Source organism: Apis cerana, linkage group LG15 (genome assembly GCF_029169275.1).
Source record: "Apis cerana isolate GH-2021 linkage group LG15, AcerK_1.0, whole genome shotgun sequence".
Lineage (NCBI taxonomy): Eukaryota > Metazoa > Arthropoda > Insecta > Hymenoptera > Apidae > Apis > Apis cerana.
Genome location: NC_083866.1, coordinates 2,630,866 through 2,649,737, shown reverse-complemented (window position 1 = coordinate 2,649,737; position 18,872 = coordinate 2,630,866). Strand labels below are relative to the sequence as shown.

Here is an 18,872-nt window from a genome sequence, read left to right as displayed (position 1 = left end):
TGAACATATTATATATATTTTAATTGACAGGGAAATATTAAATTTCAAATGTTTAAATTGGTTTGAGGATTTTATTATTTTGAAATATTTTTATAAAATTTACTATCAAAAGAAGAGAGAATTATGTGTTTCAATTAACATTATTAATAGAACGTTCAGATATTTGAAGAGTGCTCGAATAAAGGATCCAAATTTTTCGAAATATTCTAAAATGTTGGAAATAAAAAACACCTATATGCAAAAGTAGCAATCTAAATATTAAAAAATTTTCAAAAATCAATATACACGCGCACAGAAAATAAATATAAAATTCTGAAGTTTTTTAAATTTTTTCAAACATACGAAAAAAAGAGAAAAATTTTAATATACTCGAAATTTAAAAATTACCACACATAAAAGTTTTAATTTTCCACCGATTTCAATTTCATATCTTAGCAACGTTTCATAACCAAGCATTAGAGAAACTTTCTCTAAACAATATTTTTAATAAAGCGAAGTAATGAGGATTAACGAAATTTAAATAATAGTTACGAATATATTAACACATCCTGCATAATTTATCGCACTTCACTTATTCCCAATTTCAAATGGTAAAACAGATACGGTAACATTATCAACTGAGCTCGTATAAGATGTGCCAAGATTTTATGACTGTATTTATTATGGCAATATCGTAATTTTCATATGAAATTCCATAGTTTCTAGGTGGCAAGACGTGGCACGCGTTTCTTGTTACGTGACTTCACGGTTGTTTATCGTAATGGACACGATTCAAAGGGGAAAATGATTAATCGGACGCGGTCGTTTAACTATGACGAAAGTTCTCGGTCACGTCTCACGGTTCGACCTCCACCACGGAAATGAAACACAGCTTCCCTTTTGTACGGTAGAAGCACGGTGCAAACTTTGATACAAACAATTTGTTTTTTATTAATTTGAGTTATTAATATCAGAAAAATATAAGTGATACAAATTTTGTTTTTCGTTTAATTTGTAATTTTTTTTTCAGTTTTTTGTAATTTACTTTTTTTTCTTTTTAGAAATAATTGTATTATGAAATTTTTCATCAGTTTGTGAATTATTGTAAATTGTTTTAAATTTCGTATGAATTTTAATTTTGTAAGATATTTTATTTTTTGTGAATCGTGAAAAATTTTTTAATTTTTGGCCCGATTCATTAAAAATTATGCACGTGATATCTACGAATCATTGCAAATTTTCCATCTGTGTGCAATAAATTGCAATTGCTTCGCATTTCTCTATGATTCATCGTAAATTTTCCATCTCCCCTGTGATTCATTACAAATATTCGATTCTTCTATGATTCATTTATCAGGCATTGATCCAATTCATTATAAATTTTTAATAATTTAATTTTACTTAATTTTTAATTTATTAAAAATTTGTTATCTCTCTAACAAAATTTATTACAAATCTTCCGTATGATTCAATAAAAATCTTTTTATGTAACAGATATATATTAAATGTTATCTCTCTAAGATTCACAAAAATTTATCAATCATTTCATTAAAAATTCCTCATTTTTTTCTATTTTACATCTTTTTCTCGAATCATTGTAAATTTCTGATACTTTACACATTTAATTGAAACGATTAATTTCGCGATTGATTCAAAAATTTTCCAAATTCTGAAAAATTCATTTTTCCACGATAAATATGATTTGATCATCGATACAGGAAGCGAGCAATCGTTTAAAAAATAAAAAGGAACGATATAAATACAATTCAAACTTGGATATACTATAATGGATCTTTTTATATCGATCTTTTTATTTGTTCTCATTCAAGAATAATGTCATCCTTCTTTCCCTTTCCTTCTTTCCAATCCTTTCACGACGATCGTTATAAAATAACGAAAAACCATAGACGCAGTTAACGAACCACCGGAAGTCATCACAGTGTCACGAACTTGATTCAAGAGCGTGTTCAATTAAGGTGAAATAATTTTCACGGTTCTGGATTTAATGGTCATCTTTTATTAAGGATTATTAAGGATAAGGATGTATTTGAAGTGTGAGTGTATTGCTGCTGGTATCTGCTAAATTAGTGCAAGTGTAATTTTTTATTTTTTTGATAAATAGCATCATTCATTATAGCTTGTTAAATTCTGGTGAAACAATCAGACGGAAAAATATTGTTAGGAAATGATGAAATACATGAAAAAAATTGTATCAATTAAAAAGGACAAATTCTTCTTCGTGCTTGATTATGTCTCGCATATGATTTAGAAAAAAAAAAAAATTAAATGAAACATTATTTCATTCCATCTTATTCCCCGACATTATCACTTTTTTAAACATTTAAGTAATTTCCACATATTTTTATTATCAAATACAAAAAATATCATTAAACAATTATTCCGAAAAATCTCTTACAAATTTCCATTATCAAAATGAAAAAATTCTTTCTTTCTATTCGTATATAAAAATCAACAACCGGAATATATCACTTAAAAAAAAAAAAAAAAAAGTAACTCCATTTGTCACTCCATATACCAATTACATTTACTCAACCATACCAATTACTCAAACCATGTAGAAAATATCGATCAATCGATACCAAAGCTAAGAAATTGGAACTTCCGGTCCACAGATTTCTCTTCTTTTCTGTAGTTGTACAGGGAAAACGATTTCCTATGTGCCTAAGAGGAAAATAAGAATTGTCGTGGTAAAGAGAAGGAAAGAGAGAGAAAGAGAGAAAAAAAATATGGCGGAGCTTTTAAGAACACTTCCGGAGCAACTGCAACGATAATCCAATAAGTCGACGTATCCGCGATCCACAGCTGCCAAGCAAACACGTTTATCGGTTTTAAGGGGTTTCTCTCTCTCTCTCTCTCTCTCTCTCTCTCTCTCTCTCTCTCTCTCTCTTTCCCTTAACGGTGGAAACACAGGTTGGAATGGGGATGGAGTGTGCACCGGAAGGGAAATTAATAATCGTTTAGCTTCTGGCAGGAGGAAGTTTGTTTTATTTATTTATTTTTGATTTTGTTTGGAAGGATTGATGCATTATTTTTAGAGAGATTTTTTTCTTTTGGATTCTTTTTGAATTGAATTATATTTGGAATATTTTTTGGAATTTTCTTTTGGTAACAAAGTTCTATTCTTAAAAGTTTTTTCTTTGGAACTCTATTTGGAAGATTTTTTTTTTAAAGAATTTTAAAGAATTTTTTAAAGAATCTTTTTTTAAAGAATTTTACAATCATTTATTTCTTTAAAATTTTATAAGAATTTTTTCTTTTGAAATTTTTTCTTTTAGAAAAGTTTCTTTCTAAAATTTCTTTTGTATTTCTTTTTGGAAAACTTCTTTTCTAAAATTTTTTTGTACTTCTTTTTTGGAAAACCTCTATAGAAAAGTTTCTTTTTCTGGAATTTTTTTTAAAAAGCTTTGTTTTTATGCAATCCTTCTTGGAAAAAAATTTTTTCTTCAAAATTTTTTGGAAAACTTTCTTTTTTTGAAAGTCACATTAAAAAATTTTCTATTTTGAAGACTTCGACGGAGGAATTTCTTCTTTTGGAATTTTCTTCGTAAAGATTTCCTAATTTTTCCTTTTGGAAGGATTTCTCCCTCTGAAATCCCATTTGGTTTCTTTTTTTTTTTAGAAATTACTTTAAAAGTATTTTTTCAAGTTAAATCCTTGTTAAAAATGTTCTTTTTTCCTTGAAAATCTTTGGAAAGAAATTTTCCTTTAAAAATCCTTTAAAATCGTTCCTCTTCTTCGAATCTCTTTTAGAAGGATTCTTCTCTGAAAGGATTCATTCTTATCGAAACTATTTTGAGAGGATGTTTTTTTTATCGAAAGCTAGAAAGATTTTTCATCCGCTGAAATTGAGAAAATTCTTTTTTTTTTATCAATCATTGAAAATATATATATAAATAATTTAAATATCGAATATAAAATATTCTTTCTTGAATTTTTTTCAATTCTTCGCTAAAATTTCTTTTGCTTTTTGAATTCTCGGCAAAAGAATCTCTCTTTTGTGAAAACTGTTCGTTTGTCTCAATTTATTGAAACTACTTTGAAATTTTTTAAATCTTCTTTCCAAAACTTTTCTCCTTTTGTTTATGAAAAATTAAAAAATTATAATTTAATTTAAAATTAAAAAAATTAATTTAATAATCAAAGAAATTTTCAATTTTTGTTAAAATTCTTTTCAATCAAATTTAGATTTGTAATAAATAGGATAGTTTTATTGAAGATACAAAAATTGCGAAGCAATATAACTGCAAGAAAAATCATTGCAATTGTAAATGTGGTTAAATCTTCAATTAACGAATTCAATGAACAAATTGCGATAAATATGAAATCTTTTACCAAAGAAATTTTCTTTTCGAACTTTTTCATGCCCAAAGAACGTTTTAACTGACAAACGATCTAGTTCACGGATTAAATGAAACTTTGTGACATTACTACGTTTTTAATCCCTTCACAAGGCTATTGATTACTGAGAAAACTTTTTCAGACACGAGATCAAAAAATATTTAAAAAAGAGAAACCTTTCAATTAAACGGGCTCTAATTCTTTATTAAACGTGTATAACTAAAGTAAATAAGAGTAAATAATATACAGAGATCCTAAAATTCTTTGTATTTTTATTAAAATAAATCATAATTTTATATAAACAATATGCACATCGTGACCATCCTATAAATTTAAATATTATTTTATGGAAATACGGGGAGATAATGGTATAAATATATCACAAAATATTATTGAATTAATAAATACGTGAATCAATATGATGCATAATATTTCATATTCATAAATATAAATTTTCTTTAATTTTCTTGGTGCTAATTAATTTCCACGAATTTTGGAATAAAAATATTAAAACATTGACATTAAATATCATGGAAAATTGTATCCTAATAATTATTTATATGTAAGTACATTAGGTAAGAGAATAAATTTTTTATAAATTTTTATAAACTTAAAAACATTCATATTTAAAATATTCTGTATACACTTACTGATTACAATCTCGCGATTTTGTTATCTTTATGAAATTGAATAATACAGAGAAAACACCTAAAAGATTATAGAATTTAAATTCTTCATTTCTTAGTGCAATTTAAAAAAAAATTATAGATAATATTTAAATTATTTTATACCTTGAATCAAGAATATATGGATAATAAGATGGAGAAATTGTATAAAAATTTATTTTCGAAATTATAATAAAAACACACTTCTTTAGTAGATAGAATATTTTAAGATTTTTAATAAATGTTATATAACATTCTTTTTCCATTTATTCATTATATATTATTCATTTTGTATTATAAATTTACATTTACAATGACATTAAAATTTAAATTAAAACTAGTTCACATTTAATGAAAAAATTAGTCAGTTTAATTGGATGAATTATTCAACATGATCGTCTCTATTATTATTAGAAAATTGATCAAACTTTTTTTAACCAGATGACGCAAAACGATGTCTATAGTCACAGATTTGTATCGATGTGCTATATATAAAAATTATATATACATTTTGAAATAATTAATAAAAAAAAATTTTTTTTTTACATTCCAAATAATATCATCCAAGAAAATATTTGCGTCCAAACTTTCCAAAACTTTTTATTCCTGTTAAAATTTCACGTAACTCCATTTCTTTTTTCTATTATGCTTTCATAATATACAGTTATTTCTTTTCTGATAAACTTTTCCTACAAATCAAAATAAAAAGTTAAAATCACAATATGAAAAATAACTGCTAATAGATAAATTATAATAAGACACCCTATATATGTATGTAGATAATATTAAATAAGTACCTAGATTTAATTAAATAACGTTAATGGATAGATCAAAATGAGACACCCTGTATACAAAAATATTCATTGCCCTGTCTCACGCGAAACACTTTTATCCCCCAATTGGTTCACATAACGGAACGATCCTACCGTAAAATTCGTATAAAATTCATCGAAGAAGAACATCAAACTACGAATCCAAAGCTTGCTTCTTTCCACCCCACCTTCACCCTCACCAGATAATTCCCAGCCAGTCTCCCCGGTAAATTCCGGTAAGCATCGCACTGGTTAGCCCGGCTGACATCCCAGGGGAGGAGGGCGGCCGGAAGTCGGCGGGAAAAATGCATCGTATGCACGTCGAGAGTGGGTCGCGCGAGCGCACGTACGTTCCGAATTATTACTGACCCGGAGAGTGGCTCCCTTTACGGGACATGCTCACGTTCGACCTATTTTCTTCATGAGCGATATACACGGGGTGTTTCGTAATATGTATCCACGTGGGGTAGTGTTTGGTGATCGATGGGGATGGACGGAAAGAAACAATGAAGAAACGATTTGGTACGACGTCGAATTGGAAAAGTAACGAATAAGTACGGTCTGTTCGCCAGAAGATGGCAGAGTATTTGCGCTCTTTGTTCCGTTTCTTTTGCAACCGCACACGCGCTGTCGTTGTTAGTCGAGACATAGATCGAAATAGGATGTCTTTATATATGGCTTTATATTATCAAATAAGTTGTTCTATTTAAATCAGAGGAATTCTGTTTGCTTATAGTTTGATACTTTAATTGAGAGGTTATGTCAGTTATGTTGCGAAATCATTTCTATTTTATTTTGCCTCGGTATGTTTTTCCATTCTCGATCTTTGTCACTTTGTGTTAGCCAATAGTGAGAATACGCGTGATACCAATAAAAGTGGAATGAAGAATGAGAACGCATAGTTTGTCTGACCATCTTATGATGAATGTGCGGTATATATATTAGGTTAGATTAGGTTAAACGATCTTTTTGGATTTTTATGATTTGAAAGTTGAAAAAATATATATGAAAGAAATATAGAATAGAAATTTAAATTATTTATTTTTAATTGATTTAATTTTTAAGATAATCGAATTTGAACATCCATTGCTTGTAAACAAGTAAGATAAGACTATTCAGACATAGATCACTTAACGGGTTAATTACGTATTCAGAGATATGAAAATTGAAAATATATTAGCAGTATAAGTATCAATAATAAAAAGAACAATATTATTTTTCAACAATAAAATATCACTTCAATTACATTTAAAATCCTTAAATATTGTATATTTGTATATTTTTATTTATTTATTTATTGATTTTATTTATAGATTATAAATAAAATAAGTACAAATATACATTTATATATCGAAATCTCAAAAATTTCAAAGTTTTGAATTTGAATTTGTTTACAAAATAAAAAATTATTAAAATTTTAACTATTGGATATTGAATATTCTATGATAGTTGTAACAGCATCCTGAATAACTTGCAATATCTAAACGGGAACACGAAGCGGTTAAGTTAGGTTATGTTTCCAGGTTTAGGTTAAGTTTCTGGGTGTTCTGAAAATTGTTAACGGTTTCTTGCTCGATTTCACTGGATCGTGAAAGGAAAGAAAAACGTTTATTTAAGTGTTTATGTTTTGTTTTAAGATCCCTAAGTTTCTGAAGTCATATGCATACTTCGAAACTCGAATTCCAGAGATAACTTCGTAAGCGGACAAAAAATGCGAAATAGTCAACCCAATTAATAACTATTATACATTTCTAGCTAAATAAAAGATTTTTCGTAATATTTGAAATTATATTAGAAAAATTGATTCAATTTGAGGTTATAAATAAAAATAACGAGAAAACGGATATCGCATATTATATATAAAAAAAAAAAAAAAAATACATAAAGTATCTTTATAAGATGAAAAATTTTTGTCGGGTTAAAGCTCAATAAATATTTTTCTTGTGCATAAAATTACGACTTGTAATTAACAATTTGTTTACAAAATAAATATTACACAACACAGAAAATTTTCAGGATACAAAATCTTCATAAACAATTTCGCCTCTTATAAACATTGCGAAAATTTTTTTTTATTCTACGGTTCAATTGCTTTTTTTTATCGGGAATATCGCGACACGAACGAAAGTGTGCAAACAAGTTTCGCAAGAGTAGCGTTAATCGAGTTTCGCTTAAAATTATCGTTTCGCCTCTGTTTTCCTTATTTTCCGTTCTCCAACGACGGAAGCGCGCATCCGTAGTAAAATTAACGTAAATAGAATTACCCTTCTGCCTTCGGCCCTTCTACTAATTTCCCTCGTTTATCTTTCCTCGTTATTTTCGTCTTTTGATCAAGGGCTCGAGAACGAATTGCGAAATCAAACTTTATCAATCTACTCTCTCCACGGGAGTTGGATGACTTTTGAAACGACCTATAAATTTTGAATTCAATTCATTGGAATATTACGAAATAGAAAGTATTTTTCCGATTCTTCATTTCTTCTGATTTGAACGAAAAATTTTTGAAACTTATAAATAATAAAAATAATAAAAATTGTACAATTATTTTCTAATAAATTTTAAATTTAGAAGAATTTTGATTTTTGTTAAATTATCGATTGAAATTTTTCCTTTTCCTTACTTACATATTAAAAATTGATCGACACGTTGAAATAAATGCGTGAAATGATATTTATGCTAAATATAAGTCCATCTCTCAATATTTATTAAATAAAAAAATTCCAATAACACATACATGTAATAAATAATATTTAATAAACGTTTTAATATAAATTTTCGTATTTATATTTCAGAATGTTTGTTAATTTGCATATTCTACGCGACAATAACGTAATAACACGATTTAATTTTAACCTCGCGTTATTTAATTTAATTTGAAAAAGAAAAATATTTTCAATCGATACATCCCATAATTTCAAGCGATAAAAAATCGAAACCGGGGATTTTCTCGCGTTCGCACAGACATCTTCGAGCTCCTCCTTTATTAACTCATTGCTATTCTAATATCGAAATGCCTGGTTCGAGTCGCATTGCACAGGCGAACGCAATCACCTGCATACGCGGCGTTCGGATGCCTTCCAACCCCAGAATCGCAGATATCTCGGCACAGGGATATACCGCACAATGCGCCATTTCCGGTTCGGTTGTGCGCGCGTCGGTTTATGCGTCGAATCGTGTCACGTGCGCCCGTGAAATTTACAGTGGCGATGATTATTCGAGAATATCCATTGTTTCCTGCTAATTATTTTTTACTCCCTTTCCCCTAGTTACATTTACTTTTCCCTAGTTACTCTTCTTCGAGACTAGTTTTCCTCGGTGAAGTTATCGATTTCGCGTGTTCGAAGTAATTTCACTTGTAAATTGGTTACTCGAATTTTCTTTTTTTTCTTTCTTTTTTTTTTAAGAGTAATGGGTTCTTGTTAAATTTTTATTTTATTTCTCCTTTAACTTGAATTGGAATTAACTTTCTCGTTCTTGGGGTTGGCGAGCTATCGATTTCACAGTGTTGAAGATAATTTTTTCTTAAGAGTAACTGGCTTCTTATTTAAGTCTTTCTTTTACCTTAGTTGATTAATTTCGACAAAAGTGATTTTATTTTTAAAAATAGTGATATAAATATAAAAAGATATACACATAATTTTTTTTATTAGTAGAATCAAGTGTATAAGTTTTATTGGACGCCATTTTGCTTGTTGCAATTTATTATTTTTGAATTAATTAAATTTATTATTGAAAAAAAAAAAACAATATTACATAAATGAATATAATATTCGTCGACATTCAAAAGTCGTAGTAAAAATTGTAACTGACTTGACATTTGCATATCGAAGCTCGTTTAGTTTAAAAGATATCCATTCCTGATGCAATAGTTAGAATTCAGTGCAATTTAAAACGCTCCAATTAACGAGATAAGTGATCGATAAAAATGCCATATACGTAAATTGTTATCACGATTAATAAACAAGTCTCTATAATTAACGAGATATATTTTTTGAAATTTAATCTTAATTACAAAAAAATTATCGTGCAACGTAATAATAATTAATGCATCTCGTGTAACCATTCCCCATATTCTATTTCTTTTTAATTTACTATCGTCTCGAAATTAATCACACGACACTAGCGCCGCCAAGCGACAAATCGATATGCGACTTCTAAATATACCGAACGACGACGTCGCGAAAAGAATATACGGATAATACTTATCGTCGATTCGCTCAATAAAATTTCACTTGAAATACCGTTTAATTAAGCATCGATCATTTCAGTTAATATCGCGCATTAATTTCACATTAATTTCGTAAAAATCGAGCCTTTTCGTTTTATCTAACCTCACTAATTAATTGCTCGTTTCATTCGAGCATGGTTTACGTTAAAAGCAAATAAGTCTTTAAGATATCGGTTTATATATACTTGCTTCTTTTGCTTTTCAATTTTTTAATTTTTAATTCGCGATTTGTTTACTTATACGATAAAAATCTAAGATATTAATAAGATGCTATTGAATAAATAAAAAAAATTGTAAAAGATGTAATAATATTATTTCTCGAATCGAAAATAAAAAGAAAAATACAAAGATTGACGAAATTAATGAAGTATATGTAATGATTGATAAAGATTACTCTATGAATATTATTTGTGAGGTATAAATTGAATCATATAACCTAACCACTTCAAACAACTCATAAATTATTTATTTATTTATATTAGCTTAGTACCTGTCTAAGTATTCACTGACCTAACCATATTATTCTAATATCTAAGACATTAACTTTCTAGATGGCTTTACCGATAACAGCCTATTAGCAAACCCAGAATGTATTATTTATTCTTTCCATTTTACTTTCCATTACTCTTCCTTTCTTTAAACTTTAGTATGGTAATATCAATGTATAAAAACAAAAATATCTCTCACAACTCTCGAGGGGACTTTATATTTCTAAATAAAAGCTATCCGTTACATTTATCCAACGAAATTCAAAATTAAAAAAAAAAAAAAGGTAAAAAAAAAGAAAAAAAGGAAAAAACGAAAGCAATCAACACCAACGGGGAAAACGAAGGACAATTTTCGAGCCGAAAGGCTGATTCGCAACATTGGTGCTTCGTTCACGATGTTGGAATTAGAACGAAATATCTAACAAATCCGAGTAACCAGACAGATATTCGAATAAAAGACCGTTTCATCGAAATATTCCACGGTAAATAAACATACCAACTGGTTTTAAGCCACAGTTTTTAACCGCGTTTTCGCGTATCCAACCAGTCGGTACGACATCATGCTAGGGAAAAAAGAAAAAAAGAAAAAAAAAAATTTCCGGATGTTTTTCCGCTCGAAATAGACGCTCCATAAATCGTACTCGGAAATGTTTCTCACATTACGAGTTCATCGTTCGATATTCGTTTTCCTCCGAAGGATAAATAAACGACAAATATTTGATCGGTTGATTTTGTATTTGATCTATATGGTGCAATGTTGATTTTCACGTTTGAGATTGATCTTTACGTTCGTTTTACGGTTTTTTTTTCGTTCTTCCACGAATGTTTTATATAATTAAGCGCAGATGAATAATTTTTTTAACCGAAACGAAAATTCTATCGTAATGTTTATTCAGAAAATCGGGAGTAAATGGATTCGCTTCATTAATTTTTTGATAAAATAAAAATTCTATCCTATTCTATTATATTCATTTAGAATTCCATTATATTTATTCTAGATTTAAAAAATATAATTAATAAAACATTGGGAATGAAGAAATTAAATTTTAATCAATGGATATTTGGTTTAGATTAAAGAGAAAAAAATTACTCTTCTCCATTAACGTCAAAATCAAAATTATTCAATAATGATGTCAAATTATTTACAATTTTATTTACAATGGATATTTTAATTTCTTTTTCTTATTGCAACCGAATTTTTTTTTTTTAGAAATTACTCAATTTTATTTCGATAAAAACATTAATTACACTAAAATAAAAAAATTTAAATAAAAAATAATAGCGCCATATAACTATTAACTATACCAATATATTTATTTATTCACACGATTACCGTTTATCTCCTTCTATCTCTTTACTTTTCAAATATTAATATCGGTATTAATCTCAAACAATTATTCATTTTCTAACTTTTCCAAAGTTATCCAACAATCTAGACATCTCCAGGTGTCTCTAATGGCGGAACGTTACAATTAAACGAAGATTTGTAATGATTAATATAGGTTTCGAGTGGAACAACGGATCCACGAAATGTCGTTTGACTTTCGACTTTCTCTCGGTTCCCTTCGAGGAACAAGATTCATCTCGGGACGAGATTCAGACGAGGGTGTGCCCTCGTGAATTTGCATCGAGATTATTCCGTCCGCACGGGAGGAAGAGAAGTTCGGCTATGAGGGTACGGTATGTGTATTTCACGGAGAGAAATAAAATACGTAAGTAGAAAAGAGAAAGACGTATAGGCAATACCAGAGAAGAAAGGAAAGATGGTAATGCGGGGAGGGGAGAGAAGAGATGAAAGGGGGACGAAACGATGTCACATATACACACGTGCAGGGTGTTTGTTTTATCTGAACACGGTGGAATATATAGGGTGTTCCGATATATTTGGTGGTATTCGACAAGGAAAGGGAATATAAAAATAAAACGTAGAGTAAAATTGTTTTCATTTGAAACTAGGTTTTTCAGTTAAGGTCAAGAAATTACAAGTCGAGTATTTCTAAGGCTATTTCTTGATAAGATTTAAATAATTATTGATAAAACATAATTTGGCATGTAAATATAAAAAAAAAGAATAACTTTTTTCATTTAAAAATTGATTCCAAGGAAATTTTATGCTACATTTTTTGGTTATTTTCACATGTAGAGTAAACATTATTGTAATGTAAATAGAAGATTTTAATTTGTGATCAAATAGTTATACATATTTCTTTAAAAGGAAAAGTTTTTATTAAAAAAAAAAAAAAAATATAGAAAATTTTATTATAAAATTTAGAATAAAATTTTAGAATTAAGTTTTTCAACTTGTAGATCATGATCTCCAGAAGAGAGATTTGTAAAATAGTTTTCAAGAAGATCAGATATTATGTAGATATTTCTATTTACATAATGTATTTATGTCTGTATTCAGATAAAACAGACACCCTGTACGATATGCAAAATAAAAGAGGGTGAAGAAAGCTCGAGAATCGTGAAAAGGGTGATGAATGAAAGGAAAATGGCGGAGGGATGTGTGAAATGGGATAGAAAGGAATAAATTGGAGGGAACACTAAAACTGTGAAGGGGAAGGTATGGTAAAATATATCGCGATAAAAGCTAAGTAGAGTGATAAATAAGATGATAAAATAACGAGGAATAGCGAAGTGATCGAAGGTTGAAAGAGGATGAAGGGCATTGAAAACATATTGAAGAGTCGTGTGAAAAAAGAGAAGAAATTCAGTGAATAAAATAAAAAAAAATAAAAAAAAAATAAATAAAAAAAAGGAACGGAGAAATCAGAAAAGGGTTTATAGAGATTGGACAAATTTCAAAACCACGTGGTATCCGGGAAAGATTGAATAAATAAAAGCTTTGAAAAAAAAAGAGAGAAAGAGAGAGAGAGAGAGTGGAAAACGATTAAAAGGCAACGAAGGATCTCTTTCAAAATGAAGAGAACAAAGAGAGATTGGAAAAATAGGAACAAGGAGAGTCGATTGAAAAAAGAATCAAATGGTGAAAATCGATGGAAATTTTTGAAAATTAAAATAAAAGTAGAAAATATGAAATAGAATAATATAAAATAATCATACATCAAAATTTTTCATTAATATATGTAATATAAATTAATGTAAATACTTTTTGCTTATATCATTTACATTTCTTACATTTATGTTTCATTTAATTTTGACATTTGAATTAAATTTTATGTTATATTTTTTATTAAATTTTATGTATATCACATTATCTAAAAAATTAAATATAGATTTTGAATAAATTTTTTCAAAGGATTCTAAAGATAAATGTAAAGATAAAGACTATCTATATGAAAATGACTTGAAAATTTATTTATAAAAAAGAAAAAAAAATATTTTGACCACGAAAATATCTAACTGAAATATATGAAATTAATTAATCTAATAGAAAACGACTTTTTTTTATTAATAATGTATCTATTGTATATATTTTATTATTTATTGTCGATAAAAGAATATTTATTTTAAATGTAAAATAGAATTATTTAAAAAAAATTAATTATCCTAAAAATACATCCTTTTAATTATTCTTATTCTTTTCTACATTAAATCAGAATAATCCACAAGCAGATTTCTCCTAAAATCATTAACAAATAGATGTCTCCTTTATTCCATTAGATAAAAAAAAACGCACAATTAATATAAAATAAATATGAAAAAAAAAACATACTAATATTCATTCACGTACATTTTTCCAATCAAATTTTCCTTATCGAAAACCAATAGCTTTACAAGTATGTTGCAAGCTCGTTTCCTTCCCCTCGCAGTCTTCTATTACAATCACCACCAAATCCCCACATCGAAATTGCGCCATAAGTGAGATGTTACGTAAAAGCATCCGACTAAAAGGATTAATTTCCTGCGTTGAATATTTCTTACGTCGGAGGCTGAGCAAAGGGATTATGAATCGACGATTACTTTCCATTCACAAAAGGCCTTCGTCGGCTAACACGCCGCTCGTTCATTTATCGCACCACTCGTTTAATTGCGGCGAAACGTTGAACTTGAAGCGTAATTAAAGACCGCTTTTCGACTTTCCACCGCAATTGTACCATGTGCTATCGTTCCAGGATTTTCTCTTTCGTTCAGGGATCCTAGTTTTCCATGTTTTCTTGCATTCTTTCTCTCTTTCTCTCTCTCTCTCTTTCTTGGTAACTCTATATGCGTTTCTTTTTATCCTCGCTCCTTTTATCTCGTTGTTTCGCCCAAAGTGTTGTTTCAGTTTCGTTATTTCGCTTTCCGTTTTTTTGTCGGGGAACAATCGTTTTGGTTTATCGGTTTGGTTTCATTTTGATTCTCCCTTTTTGTTTTGTTTTTTTTTTTTTTTTTGGTTTGGATTTTTAGATGGTTTTATGCGGTTTTTCTTGGAGGGATTATTTATTTTGATTTTTTAAAATTGTTTTACGCGTTTACTTAGTTAATTTGAAAGAATAATTTGAAATGATTTTTTCGGCATTTTTCGAGTTTTGTAATACTCTTTAATGAAAAGCTTTTGATAAAATGTAATATAAAATTTATTAAAAATAAATATAATTTTTTAAATGTATAATATTATGATATAAATATAAAGCACAATGTTAAATTATATATAATATGAATTAAATATAATTAAATATGGATGAAAAAAATATAAATAGAAATTTAAGAAAAAATATATCTTTATGTAATACGATATATCCATGTTCATATATCTTTAATGATTATCTATTGCAACAATATTTCATCGAATTTCACATGTTTAAGATATCAACAAAACTGTAATATAATTTTTCAATAAAATCTTAACGATATTTATATATAACGATATCGATGGATCATCAAGATATCACAAATCTAATTAATAACCATATAACCTACTGTATATGCTATTATATATAAGAACAAAAAATATGATTAAAAATCCTTAAAAAATATTACAAAACGAGTAATAAAACTAAGAATTGACACACAGTAAAGAGATATAATCCACCAAGGATACCAGAAACGATATAAAAAGAATAACCAAATTATTGAAGATTACTATCCACATTTTATAGTCCCCTAGAGTGTATCCCTAGAATCCCCTAGTACATATATTGCACTCGAATCGAAACAAGGTTTACCGATCGTTTGATCGATCGTTGTCCAATGGAATTCCCGTGGAATCCTTCTGGACGATCTTTAATTGATCTCGGCGATATTTCGTGAGAATGTCTCGCGCAATTCTAATTAATGCCATGTTCGTAACCATGGAATGGGGTCCTTGCGGTTTGAGGTCGGTCTTCGAGGTTTTCGGGGAATAACGATGGCCTCTGTGTCAATGTCTCTTGACTTTGGAGTAAGATGGAAATTTCTTGGATCTACGTATGTAGCATTGTGCATGTTTAAATATCAAATTCCTTTTTTCTTAATAATTTAGACGAGCATCGACGAGAATTTAGCTGTTGGAATTAAAAATTATTTTACTAAATAAAGTAATCAGATGTTTAATTTGAAATTTATAAAATTTATTATCGTTCTCAGAAATATATCTATCTATTTATTTATATAACAAGTATTATTTTTTTACATTATAAAAATCAAAAATAAATTAGAAAAACAATAATACTCCATGTGAAGTAGGAGCATAAATTTCGAAGTAAATTTTTCCATTTTTACGGATCATTCTTCGATTTGCCAAAGAAAATATAGATACACGAAATAACGAAATAAAAAGAAGATGCAAATAGCCAAACTTTTCTTCCAAGTTGGTTAATTAATAGATAATATCTCGCGGCTGGATGGCCAAGGAATCTGGGTCAGGCCTATCCCGAGGGACATTTCAACGTTCTCCATTTCCGCGACAACGGGCCGATTTCCGTTTGCAATATCGATCCACGCGCTACTTTTAAGAGAGACCAAGAAACTTTCCAACTTCCACCAGCCTCGATTGTGCAAAGTGTCTGAATGGATGGCCACGTTTAAGGATTATTCCTCCTGTTTTTAGGTGATATTCGCCCGATTTTTGTTTTCTTGCACAGGCAAAATGATGTTTAAGAGTGATTAGATGAAAATTTATGATCTATTCTGAGAATTAAATTTTTGAATTTATTATCCTGTAATTTATGTTGAAAAATATATAAATAAATATATTTAATTAATCAAGCAATTACAAAAAATTTAATTTTTTTAGCTTCTTTCTTTTTATATCTTTATTTCAAATTTTACAAGTTTATAGATATATTATTTTTTTCAATGGAATCATCACTTTGACGAAAATGAAATCAACAGAGAAATTTTGGGCAAAGAAGGATTTTAAATTTTTGTGGAATATAATAATAATAGGAAATAAACACATTTTTATAATTATTAATCTAAGATTTAACTATACATCTTATTCTCCATCAATACTTATACGTATCCGAAAAATTCATAAGCTCGTATTTCCCTTTGGATATAAAAAAAAAAAAAATTAAGTATAAAAATATAAAACACCTCTATTAAAGTCGTAATCAAATTTCATTTTCGCTTCCATCGAACAAAAAACGAATCCTGATATATTCGAAACAAGATTCGATTAAAAAAAACCAATTAAATTCGATATCTCTTGGTATTTTTTAACATTCACGGAAAATGTTCGATCATTGATCTCTTCCACGCCACGTAGCTATGTTAATTAATTGATAATATCTTGCGGATTAACCAAGTACGCTAAAATAATTCGATATTCGAAATCACTCGATAGATTCTACGTATCTATAATCGAAACGTGGTTTTGGTCCAACGTTATCGGCGATTTCATATGTTTTCTTTAAAATGAAAAAATAGAATGATAAACGTTTTGTTTAAAATCGTTACGAATTTTTTTATCATTTTTCCCTTATCTCTCGACCAATTTTATTATTATTATTATTATTCGAAAACTTGAAATGTTATCGATAATCTATTATACCATTTCGAGTACGAAATTTCACTCTGATAATAATTTTGGGATAATCTTTCCTCCAATTCCATTTTATCACGAAGAATTTAACGTTTTAATTGAAAAGAAGGCATTCGTTCTGTTAATCGATATTTCCGTGTTACGTATAATAAATACACTTTGTACACTTTAATACATTTAAGAACTGGAAACTTTTTAAATTTTAAAGGATCTATAAATTTATTTTCCAACTGATTGTAATATTGTAATACCGTCTAAAATTTATAAAAAAAAAAAAAAAATAATCCTCTCACAATTTCGTTCAAATATAAAATAATATTATCGATAAAATACACGGTTTATTGAAATTCGAGTGAAATATTGTATGAAAATAATAAAAATATCATTGTTATTAAATATTAAAAATATTGTATATAAGAATAAAATATGCATAACAATCTATCAATATTTTAATATATAAAAATAGCAGAATATTAAATATTATCTTATAGAACATCCAAATTCAAATATCCCTTAATTGTCGTTAGCAAGAGTTTCCAAGTGGGAGAACCGTTTCCTGAAACTGATAACATTGCTTCGTTGCATAGATTGCAATAACCCACATGTTATACGCCAACTTAATCTTGTGTAACTATCCAAGATGCACGTGTGTCGAAACCTTGGCTAACTATGTTAAAGTGTTTGGAGAGTGCAATTGCTATTTGCCTGTTACGAGAGTGTCGTATTACCTCTTTGATATCATCTCCTCGTCGAGGAGATACTAAAAACCATTACTCGATCCGCGTTGTATGTATTGGACGCCATCTTGAAATTTCTAAGCTATTGAATCATTGGAAAATGTACAATTATTTTCATGATAATCCCATTTCGAGGAATTTTTCGAAAAATTGTTATAAGAAAGTAATATTTTGGAAAGAAATAATTATTGTTAACGATTATTTTCTGAAATTTTGAATTCTCATTTCTATTTAAAAATATATACATGATTAAACATGATTGCAGCCAAATTTGACAATCCAATATCTCTAGTTATTTTATAAATGTATTTTAAGAATAATAATCGTAAAATTTATTATTTCCTTTTAAAATAAAAATTCTAAATTAAAAAACATTTATAATTATTTCTTCCTAAAATAAGAATCTTAAATTTTTATTTCCATCTAAAATGACAAATTTTATTTCAATATCTATCTTGTTATTTTAATAATTTCAGATTTTAATAATGATATATCCATAATTAAATACAATTTTACAATTATCTCCAAATATAAACAACCAATATAAATTCAGATTTAAATTACATCACATACTCTTTTTCATCAACTATCTAAATCCTTACTATCACTTCAGAAATGGAAAACCAAATTTTCCAACCAATTTCTAATTTACACAGAATAAACGAACAAGAACCATCATTTAAAATAACTTCTC

The 18,872-nt window shown here is 28.0% G+C and overlaps 1 protein-coding gene and 1 long non-coding RNA gene across 2 annotated transcripts in view; both read right to left on the bottom strand.

The window, feature by feature from the left end:
- Window positions 1-18,872, bottom strand: part of LOC107993341 (syndecan) — a 162,328-nt gene that overhangs the window by 101,790 nt on the left and 41,666 nt on the right. The gene's annotated exons all lie outside the window — the stretch shown is intronic.
- LOC133667379 (uncharacterized) lies at window positions 5,211-11,546 on the bottom strand. The gene is made up of 2 exons (XR_009832814.1): window positions 5,801-11,546; window positions 5,211-5,692 (listed from the first exon to the last, which is right to left on the bottom strand). It is a non-coding gene; the product is annotated as an uncharacterized LOC133667379 (long non-coding RNA).